Source organism: Camellia sinensis, chromosome 1 (assembly GCF_055761805.1).
Source record: "Camellia sinensis isolate YWXY chromosome 1, ASM5576180v1, whole genome shotgun sequence".
Taxonomy (NCBI): Eukaryota; Viridiplantae; Streptophyta; class Magnoliopsida; order Ericales; family Theaceae; genus Camellia; species Camellia sinensis.
The window spans coordinates 223,896,452-223,905,952 of NC_138961.1; positions in this window are offsets into that span (position 1 = coordinate 223,896,452).

A 9,501-nucleotide genomic window follows, 5' to 3' on the forward strand; every position below is an offset into this window, starting at 1 on the left:
TTGGTGGTGCAACTGTGAACATTCACATTTGTAAAACATAACAACACCAAAGGTAGTTCAAAATTCGCAGGTGGCTTTTTCCCATTAATAGATGTTGTATCACTGTTTTACAATCAGTTGTTGTGTCAAAATGTCAAAGCATTTGATATTAATATTCATATCGAGTGTTGGTTAGTTTGTAAGTGGACACCCCCCACCTATAGGTTTTAATGAAGCTCTGATTTCTTATGATTCAAAAAACTATATACTAACAAATCTCGTAGTCCACACCATTCTGAACTAGTGAGGCTGCCCACAATTTCTTCATGGTATATGTGCGCCTGCATGATGTAACATACTGCAGGTCCGCAGTCCACTCTGTAAATGCAAAATGGTTTTGATTAGCAGTTGGCATGTATGTTTGCATAATGGTTATGGAGGATTTGTAAAAAATGAAGTGAGGCTTACGAGTCGTCGCCTTGCTGAGGACAGACATGAACTGATATGATTGGTTGTGACGGATATTGGCCTGCTAACTTAGTGCATAGCGGTGATGACTCGCCAATAACGCGAACAACATGCTCGATGTACTTCCTCTGTGTAGGGAATTTCAAATTAGGCACCAACAAACATATGTGTATGTACAGTCATTTAACGCATGAGTACAAGTCATATGTGTGTTCAAAAAGAGCCACTTACAACTTCTGTGCTTAGTTGATATGCGGGTCATGTATGCCTGTCCTTGGGCGCAATGAGTTGTAATGCCTCTACAAATTGTCTTTAGCATCATACACAACTATCGTCTAGTGGTACTCATGGTGCGATGAGAATAGTATGTATCTCTCTCCTTGGTAGTTTTTGACACGTGCATCAATGTGTTTACTCCTTTTGCGAGGATGGTACTCTCGTATCACTTTCTGTACACATTGGACAAATAATTAATGGACTGTGAAGTTTCATATTCACATTAGAAAAAATGGAATGATAAATTTTACCAAACACATGCTTGTGAAGATGAATGACACTTCATCTGAAGTTGGGTTGACCACCTCTTGTTGTTCATGTAATAGTTCAGCATATGCATCTATGAGCTGCACAAACATAGGGTCATATTATATTATTTGTGGTGGGTAAACAATGTGTGTCTGTGACTGTGGGTGTGTGTGTGTGTGTGTCTGTGCATATATGCATGAAGAGTGAATCATCTTCGTAATGGCATACATTACTGTGTATGGATTCCTCCTTGATAAGGTTCACAATGTTATCAAAAAACACATATGTAGACTTCGAGTCTCCTTTCCACACAAGCAGCCTGTGCATTTTGAACAAACCAATGTGAATATTAACATTGCACAGATCTGAACAAACCAAATAAATAAGCACAATGATGAATATTGACAATTATGGAATGTGAATGTTAACATTAGGTATTTGTACAGTTACTTACTCATCGTCTCCACTCTTTTGTAAAGCCTGGACCTTTTGCTTGTCTTGTTTGGACATCTTGCTCCAGACTTTAAACTTGTTGGTCAAGGTTAATTTTTTTGGGTGCTTCGCTGGTGGGTGTTTCTCCACATCTTCAACCATTTTGACTGTATGGGGCTACTTTTGGCCAGGTAAGTCTGGGTACTGGAAGTCAGGCAAGCGATATTCTTTTCGATCTTTTTCCTTTATACGCTTCACCCTAGAAGGTGGGCTGAGATTGTGTTGCATTGGGCTAGGGGGTTACTTCTGTGCCACAACATGTGTGACAATGTGGACTGACTGGCTATCGTAAAGGTCCTGAAGAATTGTTTTCTCGCATTCTAAGTCGATGACCAGCTGCGTTAAGCGTTTTATTTCTTCATCCTTCTGCTCCATGCACTTTTTTATTTCGGTATTCATGTTGGGTGGGCTTGACTGGTTGAGCCATTTATGTTCAAGATCAGCTATGACTCTTGCCCTTAACTCCCATGAGAATTGAAGGTGTTTGTACTTTGCTTCCCATTGCCTTATGACGCCCAAAGCCTTTGATTTTCTTTGATAAGCACATCAATGAAATCAGGTTGGTTTGTGTTTGGTATGACAATAGCTCTCTCATCGTGTGGGCTGCTAAACGGAATGTGAATGTCCTCATTACTGTCCTTTAGCTCTACTCCATCCCCGGAAATTTGGGAGTTGCTGCCATTGTGTTGTTCTTCTTTGATGTCAGATAGGTTGGGAGATGTTGTGGCTGGTTCATAAATTTCGGGCTCCACCTTCAATGTTTTACGCCTGAACTTTTGTAATTCTGTTGGGATTGCAAAGAGTTCGCCGGCATTAACCTGAAAATGAAAAAATTATGTTACTTAACGTATATATATAGGTGGTGTTATAATGTGAATGTTTTGATCAGTAGTTGAAGGCCCTACCTCATTAAAACCAATATCAGCCAAAGAGGTGGTTTTCATCTTCTTTTGTAAAGCAGTCAGATCCCACTTGACACAGCGAGGAAAAGCATTAGGCTTGTGAGGTTGTAGGATGGTTGTGTGCTCTCACAACCAATACTTCAATAAAACAACAAAGACATATGTTATTTAGCATTTGCATAGTAATCTCAACATATGTGAACATTAATAACAGTGGCACTGTTGTGAACATTCACAGTAGTATATCATGAGTGAATATGAACATTCACATTAGTGGTACAGATGTGAACATTCACATCTGTGAAACATAAGTGCCTGTGGACATTCACATCAGTGGTGCAAACGTGAATGTTTACAATTGGCTTAGATGAACAACACTAAAGGACATGTGAATGTTATTATTTGACAACATGGGTACTTACCATCAATAACATGACACAACCGGTGACTTTTGCAGGCGTTTTTGTCATTTTGGGAAATGGACGATGTCAACGTTGTTCTAATTTGCTTGATCCAATCATATTCTTGCATACTTTCCAATGGGACCATATGTGCGTAGTAGCCCCATCCTATTGTCTCTCCGCTTGTTGAGAAAAAAAGTTTTTGGCAAGCATACATGCAGACTAGTCGGGCGACTTCTTCGTTGTCATCTTTCTTTTTGCCTTTCAATGCCTTAGTCAAAAAGGTGCGTATCCATTTTGAAGTCAACCGGCTGACATGTTTGCACCTTTTGTTTATAATGTCAGTCTTTGGTTTCGGACCATATGATATGTCCATCGACTTGATGCCACAGTCCACACGAAAAATCAGCTTGATGTCGCTGTCATGTATGTTCATCTTCTTGTCCCCAATGTAGAAGGCATCTTTTGAAGCTTTGTACATTTGTAGGACATGCACAACAACATCATCGTACTTCATGCATTTATCAAGGTCGATCTCATTGTTTCTCAATGCATTTAACAAATGCCAAAAAGGTGTTTGTTGTAGGCAGCCAAGCTGTGCTTGTGTGAATTTGGTACTTTTCATTAATTTCACCAGTCCGGTCATGTTAGATCTGTAGTTCACACGCTGCATGTCAACATTGCTGCTAGTATTTGCTTGTGGGCTTTCTTCCTTGACATGGTACTCATCTCTCTTTCTCTTTGAGGTTTTCTTTTGTGCAAGATCTGCAAAATGGAGCATTTAAAAAAAATTAAGTCAAGGCTCATGTGATTAGCATAGTGGAACAGATGTGAACATTCACAGCATTGCCACTGATGTGCATGTTCACAGTTGTGTGCATGGGTGTGAATGACCATAGTTTGTGTGTGGATGTGAATATCCACATCTGTAAATGGATGTGTATGTTGACTGTGTCAGCACAAACACAATGTACATATTGTGTGAGTGTGTAAAAAACAATATATTTTTATACAACCATGAACAACATTCAAGAGCATGTGGATGTTAACACAAACACATAAAATGATGTTGTGAACATTTACAGTCCTAATTTGTATGGCAATGCACATTCTTACTACAATCATGCAATGTCAATCTCGTAAAACAACCTCAAAATTGAAATACAATTTGAAACCTGGGATAACAAAAGTGATATATTTCCTCTAAACACAGTGGTTAATATTCACAAAGTGTCTAATTAATTTACACATGTAATGAATGTTCACAACATAATTATGTATCACAACAACATCTAACACAAGGAACTTTAAATGTGAATGTTCACTACAGTTAATAACAACAATTTGATAGAGGGGGGGAAGAATAGTGTCAATATTTACAGGGACTGTATTTCATGCCACTTTCAAGTAAAATAATGAAGAATTGAAGGTTCAACTTATTGGATCACCATTAACAATCAAGAATACCAATAAGGCAAACATTCACAAAAGGGGAAAAAAAATTCTAAATATCCCTATGCATTGGCCAAACATTTTCAATCCATGTGAATGTTCACAGCATAGAACAACACTACCAATAATATCTGATTATCCAAACATTTTCAATCAATGTGAATGTTCACATCTTTCAACAACAACAACAGAATTTTCAATCAATGCGAATGTTCACATCTTTCAACAACAACAACAAAAACAGAATTGGCCAAAACATTTTCAATCCATGTGAATGTTCACAGCATTGAACAACAACCCAATAACATCTGGAATAATTTGATTACCCAAACATTTTTAATCAATGTGAATGTTCAGAGCTTTCAACAACAACAACAACAACAGAAACAATTTGGTTTGGCCAACATCTTTCCAAACCATTTGAATGTTCACAGTTGTGAACACAATATAATGGCAACTGTAATGTTTTTGACTGAAAAAATCAATATAATTAAGAACTATGATTGAGGGGTTCAGTTTAAAGGTTAGGGTATGAACAATATGGACTCCTATATATTGTATGCATAGAAACAGGGGATATTTGTAAAAGTTCACAATGCTGTTTGTTGATAAAGAGATTTAGGGTTTAAATACATGAATGAGTAGAATGCTTACGTTTTTTGCCCATTTCGACAGTTGTGTTGTCACAAATAGTCGTCGAAGGTGATTTTGACGAAGAAAGACTTTACGGATGTTCAGCAATGGTGAATCCACGATTTCGGCGACCGACGGCGTAGGGACGACGAAGAAGATGATGAGACGATATGACGATGCGACGATGGAACGAAGACAGTCTTCTGGGTGTTGAGGCGATATGGAATACGGATTTGGATTTCTAGAATGTAGAGATACTATGCATGATTTCCTACGCAAGAATAGAGGGGAAGAGAGACAGTTATTAGATTCAAAGAGAGAGAGAGAGAGAGAGAGGCGCGTGTTTGTTTGAGGGTTTTTTTTGGTTTTTTGGTATGAAATGGACCTAATGGAATATTCAAAAATAGTTTGGATTTTATGGAATAAAACTGTTACAAATAGGGTTTATCAAAAAAGAGCCCATTATTTTAACGAAGTTAAAATAATCAAAAAAATCAAATAGCCAATTAAGATAATCTATTTCCACAGCCAAAATGAAGGCTCCCTTTGGTTTAGTTTTGGAATTATGATTTGAGTGTGTAGTCGTAATTTAAGTGTAGAATTATGAGTTGAGTTTTGAAAAAAGAAATTTGTTTGGTTATGAGTTTTGAAAAGAATTTTTAGAAGAGTTTTGAAAAGAGCTTTTGAATTTTGAATTTTAAAAAGAGTTCTGAATTGTATTTTAAGTCTTGAGTTTTTGAATTTTGAGTTGTATTTTGAAATTTGTTAGATTTATTTTTTAAAAATATTTAAAAATGTTTAAGAATTTTTTTTTAAATAGAGAAATTGTTATTTAAATCATTTTTAATTTTACATACTTTATTTTAATTTTTTTAATTTTTTAAATATTTTTAATTCAAATCGTAACCAAACACATATCTCAAAATTTAATTCAAAAGCTATTTTTAAAACTCATAACCAAACACATATCTCAAAATTCAATTAAAAAATTATTTTTAAAACTCTTTTCAAAATTCTATTAAAAAAATTAAAAAAATATTTTTAATTTTGTCGTTTAAAATTATTTTTAGTTTATATTTTTCTGAAAAAATATCTTGTTTATTTTTATTTTTTCAAAAAATATTTTTGCTATTTTTTTAAAGTACTGGCCAAATAATTTTTTTATGATTTAGATATATACTAGTGTATGCCCGTACCTGCAGGCATGGTGTGAATAAAAATAAGTAAACAAAAGGTGAAAATAAAAAAAAATAAAAAGAAAAATAAAAAAATAAAAAGAAAAGAGGGAGGAATGTGGGACATGAGATCATGGAAGGATGAGTGAGAAAAGAAAAAAGTAAGAGGGAGAAGCGTGAAAGTAGAAAATGTATATGTAAGACATTTTTTAGAAAATATATCTCAGCTATTGTTTTATAATTTGAATAGATCTGAGCTATCTAAATGTCCTAATAGGATAAAAATATGTTAAAAATTCAAAAATCGTTCTGCTTTATTATATAGATGGTGATCCATTTTTTTTTTAAATTAAAAATATTAAATATTTAAAAAATATTAAATATTAAAATATTTATAATATAAAATAAAGTGTTTAAAATAAAAATTATATATTTAAAATAAAAAATAAAATTTTATAAATTTTTAAATATTTACAAAATATATTTAACATATGTTTTTAAAAAATACAGGGAACAAATGTATAAAATGTAACGCCCTCAAAATAAACCCAAAATTCATACAATATTGACATGCTCGGACATAAAAGAAATAAGCATAATTACATTTCATCAGAGTATCTATTACATAATGTATTACATGTTGACAACAAAAGTGAACGCCCTATAGGTTTACAACTTTCCAAGTCAACACTTGGGTTACAAAAAGAGAGTACTAACTCGATACACAAATTAAGCCCTTGGCTTGATGTACATGTAATATAAAAATGTAATCACAAAAAAAGTGTCCCAGCCACTAAGCCTCTCAAGCTACGTCCTTGGAGGTGACATGCTACCTGTACCTGAAAATGATGTCCCATAAAGGGTAAGCCAACGCCCAGTAGAGATATGCTAAACACAATATGAGCAATAACTAAAACATTAGCATTTGATAAATGTTCAATTTAACACAACTCAACTTATGAACATGGCTCAGAACCTGGCCAAATAACTGAAGTGAGGCTACATCTCATGCCAACAATACTATAACTTACCATTTTACGGAAATTGCGTCCGCAGGATTCGGAACCCATGTATTTTCATTCTCTTATGGCCATTTTACGGACATTTCATCCGCGGGACTCGGCACCCATGTATGGATATATTCGGATTGCTATTTTACGGATATTGCGTCCGCGAGATTCGGCACCCATGTATACATATATTCAATGGCCATTTTATGGAAATTTCATCCGCGGGATTCGGCACCCATGTATTCAAATACACAACTTGATTAGTTTCAATTTACCTAATCATCACGTAGTGTCTACAACAATCAAGACTATCCTCCACCGATAGCCCAAAGCAGTTATTTCTAAACAGATAATAAATGCCCCAACTCAATTTCATAACAAATGTCATTAATTACACTAATGACCCAAATATACCCAAATGTGGCATTTTTTCCCATCTTCTCAAGATTGACCCAAATGTCAAAATATTAACAACAACTACAATAATCCCCTTTCTAGACCCAAAACACATATGTATGAGCCAAATAAACAAAACCCCTTTTTAAACATCATACATCTCAAACCCTAACATCCCAAAACCGAACCATTTATACAAAAGCCCAACATTTAGGTTAAAACCTATAAAGATGAGTAGGAATCCCTACCTCAAAAGATGAAACCCAACGAAGGAGATGAAGAAAACGAAGATGCTCCAGATCCAAAAATTCTCGGATCAAAAGGTAGCCCTCGACGATCAACACACTTTTTACAAAGGCCAAAGGGTGAGAGTTTACTCTAACTAGATCAAACCCTAGAGAGAAGTGGAGGTTTTAGTGAGAGAAGCTCTCCAATGGTTGTTTTGAAAAGTAAAAGAGAGAAATGGAGTTGAAAAAGTGATCCAAAAAGCTAAATCTCAGAGTGATATACACGTCTCCCCGCTCGAGCGTGGAACTCCCCGCTCGAGCGTGGAACTCCCCACTCGAGCGTCAGACACAAACTCACGCTCGAGCATCCAAACCCCCGCTCGAGCGCCGGATACACACTCCCAAAACTTTTGCAGAACCAGGTCCCCGCTCGAGCGTAAAACTCCCCGCTCGAGCGTCACACACAAACTCACGCTCGAGCATCTAAACACCCGCTCGAGCGTCAAACACTGCAGAGAAAATACTGGGATATGGAAATTTACGCTCAAGCGTCAAAACTCCCGCTCGAGCGGAGAAGCAACAACAAAGGGCCCGCTCGAATGTCAAAATCCCCACTCTAGCATGAAGGCCAAATTTTGGACAACTACCTTTGGCTTCAAAGCACAACCAACCTGTTTCAAACTTGCCCAATACAACCCAAGACTCAAATACGAAGAGTAAATAATGGAAATGAAAATGAGACAACAACACATCCACAGAACCGAGTCTGGAATACAATAAATAAAGAGAGGCAAAACCAGGATTGCTATTTAAAATACATTTCACATTAGAATAAATAAATAAATATTTAAAATATAAAATATTTACCCTAAGAAAATTTTTAAATATTTTAAAAAAAAATTCAAAATACAACTCAAAACTTTTTTAAAAACTTATAATCAAATAAATTTTCTCTTTTCAAAACTCAAAACATTACTCCACACTCAAATTGTGATTTTAAAAAACAAAAGAAAAAAATATTATTTTAAATTTTTTTGTTTAAAATAAAGTTTTAAAAAGAGTTTGGTTTTCAGTTTAGAATTATATATTTGGTTATAAGTTTTAAAAATAATTTTTAAATTGAGTTTTGAATAATTTTAAACTAGCCTATCACTCGTGCATAATTATAGATATTTATATTTGTTTTAGATTTTTTTTAATATACAAATTATGTTTTTTAAGATTTTATAAAAAGGAGATAATTTCAATCATACAAATCATAATTTTTTTAATGTTATCTAACTACAATCATATTTTTCTCATAGTAAAAAAAATAAATTTTAAAAAAGAACTATTAAAATAGTAAATAAAAGATTATTTAGAACCATTGAATAAAAATAAATTTTAAAAAAGAACCATTAAAATAGTAAATAAAAAGATTATTTAGAACCATTGAACAAAATACAATCACATTTTCCTTTTTGTGAGTGTTTATGTTTATCTTACTTCAATCATATTAAAAAAATCAAATTATACACAAAAAGAGATAACTTCAATCATACAAATCACAATTTTTTTAATGCTATCTAACTACAATCATATTTTTCTCATAATAAAAAAAATAATTGAAAAAAAGAACCATTAAAATAGTAAATAAAAAGATTATTTAGAAGTATTGAACAAACTACAATCACATTTTTCTTTTTGTGAGTGTTTATGTTTATTTATTTTCAATCATATTAAAAAGTTAAATTATAAACAAAAGAGAAAACTTCAATCATACAAATCACATTTTTTTAATGCTATCTAACTACAATCATAATTTTCTCATAATAAAAAAAATAATTGAAAAAAAGAACCAT